The sequence below is a fragment of the Lissotriton helveticus genome, chromosome 3_1, assembly GCF_964261635.1.
Source record: "Lissotriton helveticus chromosome 3_1, aLisHel1.1, whole genome shotgun sequence".
In the NCBI taxonomy this organism is placed as follows: domain Eukaryota; kingdom Metazoa; phylum Chordata; class Amphibia; order Caudata; family Salamandridae; genus Lissotriton; species Lissotriton helveticus.
In genome coordinates this window covers 1,453,091,389-1,453,112,067 of record NC_136061.1, presented here as the reverse complement: position 1 = coordinate 1,453,112,067, position 20,679 = coordinate 1,453,091,389, and positions in this window count along the sequence as shown.

Here is a 20,679-nt window from a genome sequence, read left to right as displayed (position 1 = left end):
CTATGTGTGATGTAGATCTAGTTTTAAGGGAGTTGGCTAGTTGGACGGAAAATATTTTTGGGGATTTAAGGGTCTTATTCAAGTTGTTCCTGCTTCTTTGTCTAGTTCTAGATCTAAAGGCCTTGGAGGTAACATCACAAAGTTATTAACCAGAGGGTGTTTTTTCAATATCAGAAGGAGGACATACAGCCAGATTCATGAAAACCGAAATCTTCGATTTCTAAATAGCGATTAATACCGAATCGCTATTTAGAAATCGCAGAATGGGATTCATCAAAAACTGCGAGAAAATAAAGCGAATCGCAACCGTCCGCAAAAGGCGATAGCGATTTTTCAAATTCGCAGAAAAATCGCTAAATCCGTCCATTTCCATGTAGGAATAGCGATCTCACAATTAGCGAGATCGTAATTTGCGATCTCGCTAATAGCGAGATCGCAAAAACGGGAAGTCGCATTTCGAGCACAGTGATGACATCACAACCAGGAAGCAGGCAGTTCCCTCCCCCATTGAGAACACTGAGGCAGAGATTGAAGCAGCACCACACAGAGCTCCTCTCAAAACACCTCCAGACTTGGATATTTTGGATATTGCAGACTGCAGCTATGCCACAGGATGCAGCAGCAGGGCCCAGTGACACCGGGCGCAAGCGTAAGATAAAATTTTCTGAGCAGGAGCTGGAGCATCTAATCGATGGAGTCTGCCATGACCACAACAAACTATTTGGCAAGGACTCCAGGAGGGTGCCTGAGGCCGAGAAACGGCGACTGTGGCTGCGCATCCGCGCCAGAGTCAACGAAGTGGGAGTAACACAGAGGTCCATAGACGACCTCAAAAAGAGGTGGTAAGACCTCCGAGGTCGTGCCAAGGAGAGGGTGGCTGAGAGGCTGGGTGAGAGCCTTGGCACTGGAGGGGGAGATCCAACAGTCCCTCCCAACACCCCCCTGGAGGATCGTGTGGAGGACACACTGCAGCGTGAGGCATGTGTTGGGGTTATCCCTCTGGACTCATCCCGACTCACCCAAGACAGCCAAGGTAAGTGGCATGCGACTGCGACCCTGTCCCCTAACAATGGCCATGACCCTATAGCCTCCCATGATAAACCCCAGTCATGCAGCCCATGCACATCAGAACATGCCCTATTGCATTGTGGGACATGTAGTCTGCCCACAACTTACAAAAACTCCAATGCAGCCAGACATGTCCCAATGTCCGCAATGCAACAGCCAGTCAGGGAATGGTAGCCAGCATGCATGTACCAACTGCACATGTCAAAGAGACATGCAATTAATCTACGTCCACTTTCCATCACAGGTGGCGCAGATGACACCAGCAGTGACAGCGAGAGGCTGCAGATAGATGAAGCACCAGAGGAGCCTGAGGGTGAGGAGGAGCAAACATCCACACAACCAGCTCCATCTGGCCAAGCACCAGTGCCACCATGCAGACCACCACCAGCAACGCCAGCTCCATCAGGCACAGCACCAGTGCCACCATGCAGACCACCACCAGCAACGCCAGCTCCATCAGGCACAGCACCAGTGCCACCATGCAGACCACCACCAGCAACACCAGCTCCATCAGGCACAGCACCAGTGCCAGCTGCAAGACCCATCCCAGTGGCACCATCAACATCAGTTGCTGCTAGACCTGTGACACAGCGCACACCCACTGTGGGCAGCCAGCACAGCAGGCATGTCAAGGAGCCGCAGCAGAGTACAGCATGCACCGGCAGGAGGGCGATGGCTGTGCGTGTGCCAGGGCTCAGTATTGAGCGCCGCATTCTGTGCGTGCACCAATTGCAGGCACGACGCCAAGGTGCCATACAACTGCAGCTTCACAACATAGGCAGAAATGTTGCCAATGTGTCTGATCGAATTGACCGGATGACAACTGCCATGGAGGCAAACACTGCGGCCATCATCAGCCAGCGCAACATCGCCCGCCGCCGCCACCGCCAGCTACTCACGAGCCTCACAGCCTACACGCATTCCAACTACATGATAGGAAATGCCACCTCCCAGCTGTCCTGTCAGTGTCTGGCAATGCAGCTGCAGATGGTACAATGCAGCGAGGACGTGGCACGTGTACTTGAGCATGTGACCAGTGCTGTCCTGGCTCTACAACCAACTGGCCCAGCCAATGCTGGTGGGGATGACACAAGCGAGGGGACATCGAGTGTCAGCAGCCGGTCTGCAACACAGGCCGGTGTCCTACGCCGCAGCAGCAGGCCCAGTGTGGGATCACGTGCCCTGCTGGAGGAGGAGCCTGAGAGGCGACTGGGTGCTGCGCGCCGGAGGCGCTCATGACATTTCAATCCATGGGCAGGGACATGCTGCTGACATAAGCATGTCGTGTCTAAAACATTGAGCAGTATGGCGCAATACTCCTCACATGTAAATCATAACAATTATTCCATATTATTGTGCTTTCAACAATAATATTTATTCAAGCATTGAACATCGGACTCCTGCCATTATTTCCATTGTCATGCATTTGTGAAGTGTTGGGTGAGGGGAGTGGGTACACTAGAAACAGTTCATTGTGATGTGGTTGCGCCGTCTGTGTCCTTCAGCTGGATGTTCCCCGCATGCATGACGCACATGTGCAGGTGGCCGGTCGTCCCCTTCTGACTCACTGCCAGATATCTCTACAGGAATCCGGCGCTTGGTAGCAATGTTGTGTAGTATTGCACACACAGCCACAATGCGGCAGCAGACATCAGGACTGTAGTACATGGCCCCACCAGTCTTGTGAAGTATGCGTAATCTGCTCTTCAGTAGCCCAAATATCCTCTCAATGCAATTCCTTGTGCGTATGTGTGCTACATTGTAATGCCGATGCTGTGGTGTAGCAGGGTTGAGGTATGGGGTGAGGAGGTATTCACGGAGAGCGTAGCCACTGTCACCTGAATGAGAGGAGCAGAGGGTGAGTGCCTGTGCAGCGCAGCTAGTTCATCACAGTGTAACATTGTGGGGCAAGTGGACTTACCAAGTAGGTGTCCTTCACCAAAGTCTCCCCTGGCCAGTTGTGTGTGGAGGCCGCAGTGCCGGAATATGAAGGAGTCATGTGTGCTCCCCGGGTACTGTGCCACCATGTCCGTGATGTATGTCTTGGCATTGCACACCATCTGGATGTTGAGGGAGTGGTAGGACTTGCGGTTGCAGTACACGTATTCCGTTTGTGCTGGTGGGCAGATGTGGATGTGGGTATAGTCAATGCATCCTATCACATGTGGAAATTGCGCTACATTGTAGAATTGATGCTTGGTCTCATCCAAGCCCTGTTGGCTGGTGGGGAATTTTATGTGCTGGTGTAGCTGCATCTAGGAAACTCCTTAGGCAGCAGGACATGGTGGGCTGGGATATCCCCCCAGCAGCGGCAACTATCCCCTGGAAGCTTCCGGAGGCCAGAAGGTGCAGGCTGCACAATACCTGGACATGTGTGGGCACGGCATTGGTCCGCCTTGTTGGGTGCTGCATCAGGGGGTCAGGGTGTCCAGGTCCTGGATTAGCTTGATGATCATTGGCCCATTCAGGCGGTACTTAGCGTATATTTGCTCTCTGGTTTGGCCCAGCAGGGTGACCCGCTGGCGGAATATCCTCTCCTGGATCCTGCGTTTGTTCCGTGCAGCTCGCTGTAGCCTTCGCCGCCTGACCACCATGTACAGTCCTGGCATTGTGAGAGTCCTAATGCTGCAGCTGCATCTCCTTAAGTGTGTTTGGGCAGGCCAGCACCTGTTGCTGATTGGGAAACGGTTTTTCAAACATTTTTTTTTTTACTTTGATGGTTACCATCTGTTTTGGGTTGTCCTTACATTGCGCCTCGCAAACAGCGATTTTTGGGTTTTTCGCAAATTGCGATTTTTCTTGAATAGCGATTGCGATTGTATTGCGAATTCGCATACTTATTCGCAGAATCCGTGGTTTCTCGCATTTCCTGAATCGCTATTGGGCTACTACCGGGATTCTGCGAATTCTATTGCGAATTCGCTATTATGTCTTAACGAATTCGCTAATTTTTTTCTTGAATACCTTTTTTTTAAAATTGCGATCGCAATTGCTTTTTCGCAGCTATTGCAATCGCAATTTAGCTTCATAAATCTGGCTGTAAGACTATTTCATGGACACTTTTTTTATCCAACTTTGGAGGAGAACAGATGGTTATGTTTGTTTAGATGTTTGTGTGAGTATAAGAGGAGAACAGAGAATTCTGAGGAGTAAGGAAGAAATGAGGTTGTTTATTCAGGTTTCCCTTTAAGAATGTTTCTAGCCCTACGTTGGCAAGGTGGTTAATAAGGTCATGAGAAAGGCAGGAATAGATCTTGCCAGGTATGAAGCACATTCTGCAAGGGGCTCCATGGCTTCCAAGGCGTTGGTGAAAAGAAGGGGTTTGAGTAGTATCTTAGCTGCAGCAGATTGGTCATCCAATTTGGTGTTTACATTTTTTTTCTTTTAAGCCAGGGAAGTATGCTTTGTGGAATATTATGGAAAGGCTTTAAACATGCATAATGATGCCTCCATGCCTTGCCATAAAATGCAGATTTTCCACAGCAGTGATGGAATGGAAAATCATGATTTTATCAATGACGCAGTGGTTGATATTATCCCTCCCTGTGTTATGCCCATCCTATATAATAGTTTATATGTTTTCAGGAGGAGGTATAGAGCTTAGTAATGTTTACAGTGCTTGATGTATTAAGCAACAGATTAATTACTATTATTGATAAGTAAAAAAATCTTCCTCAGAATCATTATATGTCTCGATTGTAACATGTCTATACATTTCTGTATTTTACATGTATTATATGACATGTTATGTGTTTGTATTTGATTGTTATGTTATTTGATGTATGTATGTGTATAGTTATGGTGTATAGTGTTTAGTAACTATACACATAAATACATCAAATAACAAGATTTGTTATTTGTGTTGTAAAGTTGATTCAGTTATATGATATTGTTGTGAATTTATTTGTTTACTCTATATGGTGTTTTGTATTGTTGATCAAAATATTGAACTAATCAGTGAATTGAATATACCCTATAAGGGATTAGCTTTGCAATCACCGTTTTGCCTCATGAAACAGTAATAAACCTTATAAATATGTATCTATGCATCTCCAAAATGTAATAAAAAAGTACCCTTGAATACCAACTGTTTGTTCACACATGGCCTTTATTGAAAACATCTATAAAATCCTACCGGTCTTTCGTGGTTTTTTCATTGCATTGTTCTGAGGAAATGAGGTCCACTGGAAGTTGGTCCAGTCCTTGGGCCTTCCCTGTTCTCTTTAAAATTATGGCAGATTTGACCTCAATTTTGTTGAAGAAGTGTTCAGCCTGAAAGAAAGAAGTTGAGTTGGGATGTGACGGTTGCACAGTCCTAGCTTGGGATTGGCAAGTCTTCTTTTGAAACTCATGGTTAGCAAGTGGAGAAAAATAACTATATATGTTTTTAAAGTGAGTCAGCCAGTCTTGTGGTAGAATGTGCGATTCTGGTTTCAACCAGACAGACTTGTGCCATGGGAAATTACATGCTAAAAAACCTTTTGGTTCCCATGTTGCACAACAGCTAATAGTTCTCTCCAGATGTTTGAGTTCCAGTGGGTTTTTGCACGTTTTTGGACTTGTTTGTAATCAGATCTAATGATCTTAACATCATGGAGATTACCACCTTTAAGGGCACCTAAGAAATGGCTTTTTGCCACTCTACATGTCTTGTGGTACCATGTGGCATCTGCTGGCCCAGAGGAATTCTTAGTGATTAGGTGCTTGGTAAAACACCTGCATCAATAGCTTTTCAAAACATTTGTCATTGACTCTCATAATCTGTTTGGGGTTTACCTCTGGTCCAGCTAAGAGTGACATAAATGGGACCAAATTGCAATAGATTTGGGCGTAGAGGGCCTTGTTATTCATTATGGTCCCCCATTTGACCGTTTTATGGCTATTGTTCACTGTCGGGGTGCCACACGGTATGCTCAATTCCCCATCGGTCCTGCTTGCCATGTCAGGGAGAGTTAGAATAAGGGGAAAGTTGTCACTTTCTGTCCTAGGGATAACTTCCATATCTTCAATATTTGCCCATAAATGGAGGGACACAGAGAAGTAATCAATATGACTCGTATACATATTTCTGGTAAATGTCTAGTGTGTCTTTAGGTCAGATTTAGTTCTGCCATTGCAAGCTCTTAGTTGGTTACATTCAGAGAAATCCATTGGTTGCATTACTACTTTAGGGGTTATTTTTAGGCTTGGGGAATACCCCAATATTGATCTTTTTTGTTAGCCAATTCCCCTTGTAGCGTGATAGGTTTGAAGCAGATGTTAAAATCCCCACCAATCATTTGAGCTATCTCTTCTTTTAGGTTGGTGTTTATGACGTCATTCAGACTTTGAATTGCAGGGGAGTCAACTTACCTGGGAACACTCCTAAAATAAATATTGAAGAGATGAAGTTTATCTTTTCTCTCAGGTAGAATAATGTCAAGGATATCTGGTGGCACAATAGATTACTTTCTAACCTGGTACTCTAAGGAAACCCTAACCCATGTAGCGAGTCCACCTGATGGTCTACCTGGTTTTTACTTGCAGGCAGGCACATGCTAAGTCATGTATCCCTGTCTATGAGAGGGAGTAATGTCCCATGTAATGTCTGCCTTTTCTATGAAAGTCCCCCATTCCCCTGGACTAAGTTGCTCCCCAAGCCAGCAATATTCCAAGAAATAAAGTGGAATTGTTTATCTAATTGGAAGAAAGAGAGATTTGGGCATCTTGGTGGTTTAGGAGTGTGTCACAAGATTGTGCCTTGTTAGGTGTAGCCCTTCGGGATGCGAGAACTTGCTTATTGTCATGACAAGGAGTTTTGTGAGGATCCTCCAGTGGTGTGCCCAAGGCATGGATAAAGGTGTAGGGCCATGGGCCGCATAGAGAGTCGAATACTGCCAATATTCATTGACATCATATGAGTCTTTGAGCTAACTAGTCATTCCAGGCAAGAACGACATGAAGGGATTGAGGATTCTAAACTCCCCAGAGTGAAAGAACCTTACTTTTAAATTGGATCTGAGTAGTTGAAAGGATATTTGCTTGAAGCTTCATAGAGATCAGCCCATTGACAATAGAATGATGAATGAATTGTAGTTTGATGCTATTCACATTTTCAGAGAAGGGAATTCGAGAGGCCCTTGTTATGACTAAACGGATGACACTTGTGTGGTTCTTGACATTGTAGATCCAATGAATTGCTTTATTAATCAGAGAAGCCTCATCTTCTCTGACTTGATAGGAAAGTTTTGGGACCTCCATCATGAATATCTTCCAGGAGGAAGAATAGGGATTTTGATTTGGATTCAGCCAGGGGTACATAGGGATAAATGGCACACCTGTGGTGTTAAGTTTTGGTGCTGTGAATGGGGATTCAGAGGGTGAAAAGCACAAATATACTGATTTAGGTACAAATCCCCTTGGCCCCTTCTAATTTAAACACTTTTGGTGGTCAAGGAATTGAATGGGCCCATGGTTCGAGGCCAGGCTTGCTGCCCGGGGAAGATGAGGTTTGTTGTTTTGCACCCCAGGATTATTCAGATTGCCCAAGGGTTTTGAAGTAGCTGGGCCAAAGAGCCTGTTCACTGACTATTTAGACTGTAATTCATGATGGGGGTCAGTTGCCTGCTTGCAGCTGACTTTAAAGCTCCCGGAAACAGCTTCGGAGGGGCACTCAGATGGTTTAACATTTGGCAGACAGTGAAGCTCCTCTCTGAGAGATTTGACCTTTGCCCTCAGGGAATTAATAATGTTCTAAAGAACTTTAATCTGGGCACCATAGTCCGCCTCATCTCCAGCCTGAAGGGCTAGGGAAGCCAGTGGTCCATTATTTCAAGGGGGGCGATTGGCACATATAACCACGGGTTCCAAGAGAACTGAAATAGGTTGAATAGGTTGAAGTGTAGGAGAACTATGCAAGGGAGTACTATATTCAACCCTCGTGGGAAGTAAGTGCTGTCAGTAGCAAAGTCATCAGTTTGCCACATTTTTTACAAGGAGGCCACTTGCATCTTTTTCTGGACTGTCCCATTGGAACAGGAATTCCACGGCTGAAGGATATGTTCCACCCTCTCAATGAGATTGTCTATATCACGTAGTGTGGCAATGTGGGAACAGTCTGAGGACTTTTTTACCCATTGTTCACAAGCAAGTTTGCTAGTGCTCTACCTTTTCCCCATAATTTGTAAAACAGTAGCTTTACAAGTGCATAGAAATAAAACAACAACCCTTCAACAAGCTTTGATGAGATAGAGACAATCAACACTCAATAATCAATTAACAATGACTGGGCCACCAGTGAGCAGCAGATTGCCATGGGCAAGACATCAGAGATAGAGACAGTCAAACAGGGTACTTGTAGCAAGCTCGCCTCAGCGATAACAAATGATAATAAATTATCTTACACCAACCTCTTCCTGACCCTGCAGGTTTGATTGTCACTTGGGGAAAATGGTGTGTGAAAGTTATGATCTCTGGGGGTTATGTCACTAGTTCCCAGTGGCTGATATTCACAAAAGATTAAACCCACGCGAGGATTTGCACACAAATCTGGTGGAGTTTAGATGTGGCGTCCCCTTTAGCAAATGAAAGTCTGATGGCATGCTCTCCTCAATGGCAAATACAAGGCCAACAAAAAAGCTCAGGGTTGTCAGAGATCTTTACCCTGGTCAGTTAGTCAGAGAGTCAGACAGAAGGTGCAAAAAGTCTGTGAGAGATCTAATGAGCAGTTTAGCAAAGCTTTAGCAAAACATCCACTGAACAAGGTGATGCTCCAGCGAACCACAGAACTGACAGCATTCACCTCCTCCACCCTGTTCCAGGAGTGACCACCTCCACCCACACTGAGCTGCACGGGAGGATGTATGATGATGATGGATCTGATTAAAGTTGGGCAGTGCTTCGCCTGACGACAACAACCACTCTACCGCCCTGCCGTACATCGGCGTTTAAGTTCACAAATGTTCTGCGAAACAGGTGCAGTGGCTGCAGATGGCCCAGTAGCAGCAGTGTCAGCTGCAGCAGCATGACGCCAACCTCATTCAAGACAGTCCATGAGCCGGGAGAACATGGCTCTTATTAGAACCAGCATGCTCCTCCCAGGAGGCCACAGCGGTGTGTGATGGGCTGTGTTGCGTGTAAGTGGGCACAAGCACGACATCAGGTGGAGGTGTCAACTGTAGTCTCCTTTTCATAGGACACAGAAGTCGCTGAAGGTGGGGAAAGCACGTTCAGACAGGCCCATTCTCATTTTGGCACTGTTCCTGTGCGCAGTCTTCAAAATGGGCAGAATTCAAATAACTAGGTAAGTAGTAATAATTAAAAATGAAATATGACAAGCCCCTAACAATGTGACTGTAATGAAGTATGGGGTAAACAATGTAGTTGAAATTTAACTAGATGGGGAATGTTAATATTGATGTTGATATCTGCAATGATAGATGTGCATAATGATTGAGTGAATGATTGATATACATTTTTATTTGATCATACATTATATTCATAACCGATAAAAACACATGTTAAAAAGGAGCACATAAAACTTTAAATACCATTATTAGACACAAACCAGATCAATTCATCAGATTTAGAAAGTTCATAAACATATAAAATCCATTTAAGATCAAGTCCCCAGCCTGTCATATACATCGTTGTTACTAGGCATGTATTATTTTGTTCTAGTATAAGGCGCCTTTTAGATAGCCGATAACTGCACTCATCACCACCTGATCCTGTAATAGCTGTAAGAATTGGAAAGCAGGTCAAAATTCAGTGAAGTCCCTATCTTTTAAAAGTGGTAATAGATATCTTCTGCGAAGAAATTAAGAGTATTTACAAAATAAGACCAAATGTTTTAGCGTCTGGGGGAATGGTCATCACAAGGGCAGATTAAAAGGGCATGGAGATCAAACTGACCAGATGGGAAGCCAATCATCAGATGCATAGTACCCAAATTAAATTTGGTAAGCAAAGATCAATCTGTGGGATAACTGCAGTGAGATAATTTTCAGGGCCACAAACAGATTTCAGCAGCAGGAAAGATCTAATAAAATGTTCCGTCAGTACCCGGGCTTCCCTTTCCTCTTTGGCCTTATATAAAAAAAAAATCCATTAGGAGACTGTGTCACCCTTTTTGAGGAGGTGTGGCCTATCGAAGATGTCCATGCAATCAAGGGAGCGGGTAACCAATTATATGTAGTTGATCCATGGTATCTTATGACCATATATGCATTCCATACAGTCCTCAATCACACTCCTGTTAAACCACAGGCTCTCATTAGCCCAGCTCCAAACCCATAGTAACAATGGAGCCAGTTTAACCTGGTCTTCCACGTAGTTTAAACCCAATTCCTCATGTGTGATAAATGATGAACTGTTTGGACCCTCCCCCAAGAGTTTCCTACAAAATCGGTCCTCTTCCAGCTGGATTCCCTTGCACTTACATTACCCCCAGCTCCATAAGTCAGGACTGGGAGACATTTCATTCTGTATATTTGTGACAAGAGCAGAACAGGCTTGGTTCCAACTGACAATACAAATCTAAATAAGGCACAGCAGACTTGGGTGAATTTAGAACAGTGACTGGAAATACAAGGAAGCAAGTTATTCTGGTGGTCAAATGAAATCCCCAGATAAGGAAATGTGGGGACCCTAGTTATATGTTTCCCTTTAATATCAATAAGCCTTGTCTGGCTGTCCTCCTCCCACAGACCATATAATGTGTTTTAGAAATGTTGGTATCTATATCCAGGTCATTCATGAACTTCACGAACCGATACACCTGGAGTTTTAGCTTGTTTGCCATCTGGGCCATCAAAACAGCATTGTTGGCATATGGAAAGAATGGGACCCTGCTAGACTTTACCCTTGGCAGATCCCCTCCATTTTTACTCAAGCATGTGTTCAGGCTGTTAATGTTTAATAAAAATAGTAATGGGCCAACACACATCCCTGTCTAACCCCTTGCGGTAGGCTAAAAGGTTCATTAGTTTCCCCTATTGTGCCTTATCTAACGCGTGCATTCACATCCATACGCAAAGCTCTATTGAAGTGGATCAGGTCTGCAGACAGCCCCATCTCCCCAAGAATGTCTCAAAACTTGGACCTGTTTACCCGATCAAAGGCACTACTGAGGTCCATAAATGCAAGGAAAATAGATACCTGATTCGCCAAGGTATATTTCCCTATAATAAGATTGAGGTTCAGGCATTGTTCTACAGGACACATCCCTTCCCTGAATCTGTATGGGACAGGGCAGATGATGTCTTTGGCCCGAGCCAAAAATTACACTCGCTGAAGGTCAATATACTCTACCACCTTTACCACTGAGCATAACAAAGAAATTGGTCTGTAACAGGTAGGGTCCTGTTGATTCCCCTTATTAAATACAGGGACTATAGTGGCTGATTTCCAAATCGGCAGAAGACCTAGTTTGGTTACGGCATTAGGAACATTGGCCAGAACTGAAGACCAGAGATGAGGTTTGTCCTTGTAAAAGTCCATAGGTATTCCATCTGGCCCAGGTGCTTTATTGGACAGGCTGCCCATGATTGCCTTGTATACCTCCTCAAACTCAAACCTAATATCCAAAAGATACAAATTATCTGCATCACCCTGATTAGAAGGGAGGTCTTTATCCAGTGTGTACACCTTTTGATAATGTCTGACCCAAATCGCTGGAGGGATGGAGGAGCCTATATCATCTTGCATAACCACAATGATCTGCCTTCCATTAACCACTGCCCAGAAATCCCTGGAATCCCTAGAGGAGCAGGTGGACACCAACCAGACCCAAGAAGCTTCTTTGAGTTCCGCCTTCCGCTTCCCTAAAGCAAGTTTGTACACCCTCCTGACCTCCTTAATATTATCCTGGTTGCGGGGTAATGTATTCAGGACCCCACACAAGTAATTGCCAGCGGATCTGCTTGTTTTATTGAACCAGCCCGGCTAGGCACCCCTGGGTTTACTCGCCATATCCCTTATGTTGTTAACAGTGGATTCATTTAGCTGGTCAAAGGCTTCCACCACTAGGGCGAATGATGCATCCAGGGCTATCAGGGGCTCCAGGATAATAGTTATGTTCCGTGTAACCACATACTTGTTCACTTTGGCCATTGGGAGGTTTTGCCACTTTACCCTCAGACCCCTATCCTTGGTGGTTAAGCCAGTCAGGCCAGGGTCAGAAGTTACGCCCGGGCCATTGTTAAGTCCTAGCACAATTTCTATGGGGTTATGGTTGCTGAAAATGGTTTCATGGACCACTCCCGGGTTAACCAAACTATCAAGGTATCTTGAAATAAAAATATAGTCTATAATCGTCCCTTTTCCCCATTCCACAAAGTTTATCAGTTTCCTGGCCAGACTGGGAGCCCCCCGGCATTACATTTCTTAGCCCAGCCTGACCAAGATCCTCCAAAAGATTCTGGCACTCCGGTCAGACTAGGAGTCGCTAATTAGGGAGAGTATGCTAGATAACATAACGGAGGCAGCACTACGCAGGGATAAATTCCTATTACTGGGAGATTTAAATATACACCTGAATAGTCCCGGGGATAAAGGAGTGGAGGAGTTCTGCAGGGACATTCAAGCCCTTCAGCTAGAACTGAAGATCTCAAGCCCTACTCATCATCAGGGACATCTTCTGGACCCGATTTTCGCAAATTGGGAAGGGGTGGAGGTCTCTGCAGTGGAGCCGATCCCCAGGACTGACCACTTTCTGGTGATATTCTCCATAAAGAGCACTAAGGCTGTAAATTATATTCAGGCACCTCTGAATTACTTGAGGAGGAAGTGGGCTAAATTCTCCTTGGAGGATTTTAATGAAGCATTGACACGGGAAGGTCTGCCAGGAGGAGATGACATAGAATCGGCTGATCTTAACCTGAATAGGCGCATTAAAAAGGCGCTAGATCATGCGGCACCACTCTGCCGCACATCCGCGGGCGGCTGCACGAAGAGAACAGCTCCATGGTTCAATGGGGAGCTGAGGCGGACAAAGGCGGAATGTAAGCGAGCGGAAAGATCATGGAGGGTAGCGTACGACAGTCAGGCGAGAGAACTGTTCTTAGAAAAAAGGCGGATACATCATAGGCTGATCAAAAAATCGAAGGCGGCCTTCTTCGCAGGAAAAATGTTAGGGGCAAAGAACTCGGCTAAGGAGCTCTTCGGCATTTACAAATCTTTGACAACGATAGATTCATCTGCAGATCCGGAGATTTGTTCGACGGAATCATGCGATCGCATTGCCGACTACTTCTCCGCTAAGGTTGCAAAGATCTACTCGACCTTCCCTAACTCTCCCCCCATTTGGGATGAGCCTGAGATAACATCGGAGGATATGGAGAACCTGGGGCTTCTTACTAGCTTCAGCACCCCCCCTCCTGAGGAGCTAGTCAGGATATGCCTTTCTGTAAAATCTGGCTCCCCTTTAGATCCGGTGTCCCCTAAACGGCTGGGAGACAGCCTGGAGGTTTTGGAGCCTTATATTAGGCATGTCCTGGATGTCTCTTTCAAGTCGGGTATGCTACCTAAGGGGTGGAAACAGGCCGTTGTGCTCCCTCTCCGAAAGAAACCTCACATGAGTTTCGAGGTGTTAGAAAATCTGAGGCCCATCTCTCTCTTGCCTTTCATGACCAAAGTGGCTGAGAAGGTGGTAAACACCCAAATTATGGAACATGTGGAGGAGGCAGAGCTGGTCCATCCCATGCAGTTCGGCTTTAGACCCCACCATTCGACGGAGTCTGCCCTACTGATGGCTACTGAACATCTGAGACAGGGTGTAGATGAGGGGCATACGATGGCCTTGATCCTGTTGGACCTCAGCGCGGCGTTCGACACTGTAGCACATTCCACCTTGCTACAGTGTCTGAGCCGAGCTGGCATTGCTAATACCGCGCTGAGGTGGATCCAGGCCTTCCTAATGGGCAGAAGTTTCCAAGTGAGGCCAGGAGACTGCTACTCCAAAGGGGTCCCTTTGGGCCAGGGCGTGCCTCAGGGCGCGTCTCTGAGCCCGACCCTTTTTAATCTTTATGTAGCGCCTCTTGCCTCTATTGTACTGAGGTATGGCCTCCAAATAGTATCCTACGCCGATGACACGCAGCTGGTCATCTCCCTGTCACACGCGCCCTGTCTTGCTGCAGATAGCTTCCGGTCGTGCATGAAAGATCTTGCCGATTGGATGGCTACGAACTGTTTAAAACTTAATGGTAGCAAGACAGAGATGCTGGTGGTGGGGAGGGACCAGTCCGCCTGGTCATCGACTTGGTGGCCACCCTGCCTTGGGCCGACCCCCACCCCCTGTCCGGAGGCAAAAAACCTGGGAGTGTGGTTTGATGCGGGTCTCACTTTTGGGGCCCAAATCAACCGTGTGGTGGGTGTGTGTTTTGGAGTCCTGAAGAGGCTGAGGAAGGTTCTGGAACTATTGCCTATGGAGGCCCGTAAAACCCTCGTACATGCATTGGTGACCGCAAGGTTGGATTACGCGAACCTGCTGTACCTGGGGGCACCTGGGAAAAGTCTTGGTCGCCTTCAAGTGCTGCAGAATGCGGCAGCATGTTTAATCCTCAGGTTGCCCAAGAGGGCCCCTTCGAGGGAAGCCTTGCAGAAACTACACTGGCTCCCAGTGAGGAGCAGAATAGAGTACAAGGCTTTATGCACCTGCCATCGGATTCTGAATGGCAGGGCACCTCGACCACTGCAGAGCTTGATTGAATCCTATGAACCTGCTCGAGCGTTAAGATCTGCGGGTGGAGGATTGTTGAGAATTCCCAAGGTTAAGAAAGCCCGTATTGCAGGCAGATCGTTTAGGTACCTTGCGGCAAACCACTGGAACAAACTTCCGGTTGATCTGCGCCTAGAATCGGCAGAAATCAAGTTCCGCGCTAAATTAAAAACCTACCTATTTGTTAGATAGGCTGCCTGCCCGTCAGCTTGACCTCCAGCTTCTGCCTCTCTCAACTTAGCGCGGGGACACGCCGATGTGCTTAACTCAGTGCTTTACAAATGCCCTTATTAATATTATTATTATTATTAATCATAGGGTCTTCAAGCCCAAACGGGTTACCATAATAGTAATATTGACCCAGCTTAACATCAAAAACCCTGCCTATTATTATACTAAATGATTTGAGGTAAGCAAGCAATCTAAGCTCAAGGTGTGATACTACTTCAAAGAGTGCCTCGATCTGGCACCCAGGGTCCCCAAGAGAGGTATAGAAATTCACAAGGAAGAAGTTAAAATCTTTAGAAATAAGGATCCAAAGTATCTGAATGCAAATATGTTTTAAGGGGATTGGATATACTCTCAAATTAGCTGAAAATCTTACAAAGGTGATTAGGCCCCCACGAGGCCATCAACCAGGGTAAGGGATTGCTACCACACAGAAGCTTTCATATCCATCTCGGCCAACCGGGTCAAAAGCCCAAGTCTCCTGTAGCAGAATAATGTCAAACTCAGAAGTAAAATTAAGCCAATTAGGGTCTGCTAGCGTGTCCCTGATACCTGCTATATTCTAGCTTAAGATTTTTAATGGGCCTCCTGGGACACTTGGTGGTGTTAGCTCTGCAGGTAATGAGTTTGAGAGACCCTTCTCTAAGTTTGGTGGAGTAATCTCAGGGGAACATAAAGATAAGTCCTGGAGTCAATAATTTTGGTCCAAGGCACTTAGGCGATCAAACTATTACTCACAGGGATAGCTATTTGTGCAGGGGAGAGGGCTAGGAGCCTAAAGCAACAATGGATCATGCTGTCCACGGGAGGGGGGGTGACACTACAAGCACCGATAGAAAAAACAAGCGGGAGGATGTTAATACAGGCTTCCTTCTTGGTCAATTAAACAGAGCTGTGGGGTAATCGCTTGGCCAAGTCAGGTGACCTGCAGTTGATTACAACATAATCCCCCTCTATGAATTTGGGCATAGGTCCAACCCACACTACCCTCCTAACAAACAGGATATCATCATAATCCTTATAATTAAAGTAACCATTGTTTGCAAGCCAATAGCATACTTTGTTTTTAAGTTGGCCAAATGTTTCTGTAGCATTAACATTTAAACTCGGAATCCCTGCCAGAATGGCTGTGTTAGGAAAACAATTCAGCAGCAGATTTAGACAAGAGAGCTGTACACCTAACTTAACAAGCATTGCTGCCGTCTCCCCAGGTATTGGTTTGCCCAGACAAGTCCTTTGGTAACTATTTGCTGCTGCAGGTTTTCTTGGAGCTGGTATAACTGGAGGAGCCAAAGGCAGGGGAAGCAGCTGTGGTGGTTTGGAAGTGGCGATAGCCGCCTCATCTGCAACATGACCTCTGGGGAAAGAGTCTCACAAGGTATCCTGTCTGTGCGTAATAAGCATGTCACCCCCTAGATCATCTCTCCCAAGGAGCAGATTGAGTTCATAGCATCCTTAAGTAGATCAAACCCAGCTGCTAGCTTTGTTAAAGCTGAATCCAGTACAGATACTCTTTCAATCAAAGGAACAAAACTTAGATGGATCATGTCTTTGATCTTGCCAAACAAATCTGCCCAATCCGTGGCAGCAAGTCTCTGTGGGTACGAACAGTTAGAGCTGGGCTGAGTAGTAGGCTGGGTAGTAGATATGATCCAAGGTCCTCTTGGACCCCTCGCTTTAGGTGGTTGTTTGGTTTGCCTCTTCCTTTTAGGCTGGGGTGAGCATAAATTGTTGTTAAGGGTTTTGTGCTTCCCCATTATGAACCTGTGACTGTCTTTTTGGGTAAAAGGCAAAAACCAGAAGGTAAAACTGAGTTTAGGTCTGACTTGCCCAAGGAACAAGATGCACAGCTTAGAAAGGATAAGGGCAATAGGTGGGAGACTCACCCCTGTAAGGCTTCCAGATTTCTCTTGCAGCTTCAGGAGGGAAGGGCCCGCCCAGCCTCCTCCAGGCAATGAAAGGTGGAGGTGGGCCTGCTCATGGCAGGTCTCACGTTGGCAGCCGGAGCAGCATTAACTTCTGGGGCGTGTATTCCAGCACCCCTCCTCTAGGCAAACTTCAAACAGCGTCCCACGCAGCAGAAGGCAATCCCGGTTAAATATGCGCCTCTGGGCGCAGAACGGCAGTGGCAGGTCTCGCGTTGGTGGCCGGAGCTGTGTTCACTCGTGGAACATGTAGTCCAGCCCCCACTTCCCGGCAAACGGCATCCCCCACAGCGGGATGCAAGCCCAGTTGAGTGTGTGCCACCGGGCGGAGAACGGCAGTGGCAGATCTCCTGTTGGCGGCCAGAGCCGCGTTCACTCCAGGGGCATGTAGTCCAAGCCCTACTTCCACGCAAACTGCAAACTATGGCCCACACGGCGGGAGGCAAGACTGGTTAAATATGTGTCTCTGGGTGCAGTGCGGCAGTGGCAGGTCTTACGTTGGCGGTCAGAGCTGCGTTCACTCCTGGGGCCTGTAGTCCAGCCCCCACTTCCAGTCAAACTTCAACCGGCATAGTAGATAAATAGATAGATGTGTATATAAAACTGAGCTAAAATCATTGCTATCGAAATCCCCTGATATGACCCCTCCATCCACCCGAGTCAGAAATAGGTGGTCAGGCAGGCTTTATAACCTAGGCCTGAGACTACCGATTAACAGATCATAGATAGGGTGCAACATAACCAGCAGGAGGAACGTGCAAACAGGAAAAACCCAGATTAGTCCCACAGATAGGCAGCAACACCACAATGGCCTGAGGCGTTGGCCCCCAATAAAACACACATGGCCGGATGGGCGAGCGTTCTCAAAACACCAAAAGTTTAAGTGCCACATGAAGTTAGGAACACTCAGCCAATCAGGACACAGCACACACAAAAATCACATGCTCCCCATGCTAGACATCTGGACATATTACCCACTGGCCCTCATTGTGTCCACACAAGTTTGAGACCCACCCGCATGACTAGGCTTGTATTCCTCACAGGATCTATAGAATTGTTTTATGATACTTAAATACATGAATAAAAAGTTCCTCAAGGAGATTGTACTTTGAGTCAGGCTTCAGAACCGTTTCTGTGTGCTGCAACCCTGGCTATAGCATTAAATTAAACCAACTGTTTCTGTTTTGCCAAATGCCTCTTGTCTTTGTTTTTTCAAGGTAAATTCACATTTGAGCAACATTACCATTCCACACATATCAAACATAAAACAGTTATTTCTCTCTGATCAGGAATTACAGCTTAAAAATATCTTAAGGAATCCCGAATGCTGGCCTATGAGTGGGGTGGAAATAGGTTGTTTGTCACAACCAGGACATGCAGAATATAAAGGCACATATCCTATCTTTGCCTCACATAGCACGCTACCCATGGGGTGACTTAGGTTCTAACTTAGGGGTGACTGATATGTAATAAAAGGGGAGTTAAAGGCTTGGCAAGTATTTTTAAATGCTAGTAAAAATGGCAGGAAACTACACACACAGGCAGTGCAAAGTCAGGCCTGAGGCAGGTTTGAAAGGCTACTTTGGCGGGTGGCAGAATCAGTGCTTCAGCCCACAAGTAGCATTTGACGTATAGGCCCTGGGTATATGGTATAGCAATTTCCAAGGGACTTACCAGTACAACAAATATGCCAATCAGGTTGACACCAATGGCATCATGTTTATTGGGAATTCCATGCTCCTTAGCCTGGTTAGCAGTGGTAAAATAATCAAAGTCCAAGTATCAACAAAAATAATCAGAAAAATTAAAGGCAAAGGTCAAAATATTGGAGGAAAGACTACCCTAAGGATGACTGGTCTAACACATGCACTCCCAAGTTCAAAGTGGGGAGATCTACCCAGACTCTAAGGAGCTGTAATAACAAGGTGGAAAAACCTGGATAGACCATCGGCATTGGTGCGGACTACTCCTGGTCTGCATTCTACCTCGAAATCCATACCATGTAGGGAAATGGACTAACTCATCAATTTTGGACTCTCGCCCTTCATTTGCATGTGCCACCAGAGGTGCTGTGATCTGTTTGAAACAGGAAGTGAATGAGTAACAGGAATGTCCTATATTCCACTTCTGTTCCCTGGGGAGTCATCTCCTGAAGATGAAGGTTACATGTTGGTCTAGCCTCTCCTTATTAGCTTAAAATAGTTCTGCCCATAGGCCATGCTCTGAGACATCTGTCTAAATAACAAACACCTGGGAGAAATCAAGACCCTTGATAACTGGAGCTGTGCACATGGCTTGCTTCAGGTAACCAAATATAGTGTGGTATGTCTCTGTTCAAATCACATTTATGAGCTGCTTCTTGGTAGTCAGCTCAGTCTAGGGATTAACAATGGTTCCATATCCCTTGACAATCCTTCTCTAGTACCCAGTGAGGCCCAAGAAATCTCTAAACTCAGTCTGGGATTTGGGGGGCAGCCTTGCCTTCTACCTTTGCCTGAAGTACGCCACAGACCCCTGGCTGTCTCACACTTGCTTGCCTTGATAGTCAGGCTTGCCTGCTGAGAGCCTGCAGCATTTCCTTTAGGTGAAAAAGGTGGGCCTTCCAGCTGCTCCTTAAGACAGATATGTCATCTAGATAAGCAGCAGAGAAAGCCTCCCTACCAGCAAGGACCCGGTTCATTAGCCTCTGGAAGGTGGCAGGTGCATTCTTTAATCCAAAGGGCATCACTCTAAACTGGTAGTGGCTCTATATAGTGGAAAAGTCTGGCCTCTCCTTTGCTCCCTATGTTAGGGTGATCTGCCAGTACCCTGATATAAGATCAAAGAAAGTTAAGTACTGGGCTGCCCCTACACTGCCAATGAGCTCATCCATCCTGGTGGTGGGATGAGCATCAGTCTTTGTGCCAGAATGTAGTCTCCTGTATTCCACACAGAACCTCAGTTCAGGTGTGATGCCTTCTTGGACAGCTTTTGGTATCAGAACCACAGAACTAGACTCGGGACAAATTAAGGGTTTTATCAACCCACAACTCCTGCATTTTGGACAATTCCGGCTTAATGCTGGGCCTCTCCTTATCTGACATGTAAGATGTATTCAGGGAATTGTGCCCTCTGTTCACATCATGGGGAGACAGGTGGGTAGTCCTAAGGATAAGGAAGAACAGAGAAGAGTATTGACCTAACATGTGGTGGCAATCTCTATTGGTCAGGAGTTGGAGTGGGACAAAGCATTATTCCTTCCATATACCCATCCTTTTCCTTGGAGTCCAGGAGGTCAGGGAGAGGTTCACTCTCCTTTTCTTCTCTTTCAGTCAGAAGATATCCCATTTGTTTCTCAGTCTCAGGCAGCCCTCTGATCATGCCTTTCAGAGTCTTGTTGAACCTCTCAACACGCCCATGGGTTTATGTATTGTAAGGGGTGGACAACCTGTACATTACCCCACACTCCTTCAACATTGACAGTGTGAGAAAGCCATTCTTTTTAGCTCAAAACCCCCAATTTTTTTATTGATAATGGTGGTAACTGCCTCTGACTGAGCCCTGGGCTCTGCTTACCAGACACTGGGCCAGTGATAGAATTATAAGGTACATGGTAATTAGGTATATTTACAATTGGTACTGACAGCCTAGCTGTGCGTCCCAAGTACATAATGGGGCATGGAAGTTTAGCTACCCAGAAGACTTAATGCACTTAAGTGTGCACTATTGAGTTGCCTCCTGTCCCTTTAAAGGCAACACTGCATTGTAGGCTACATTTACATT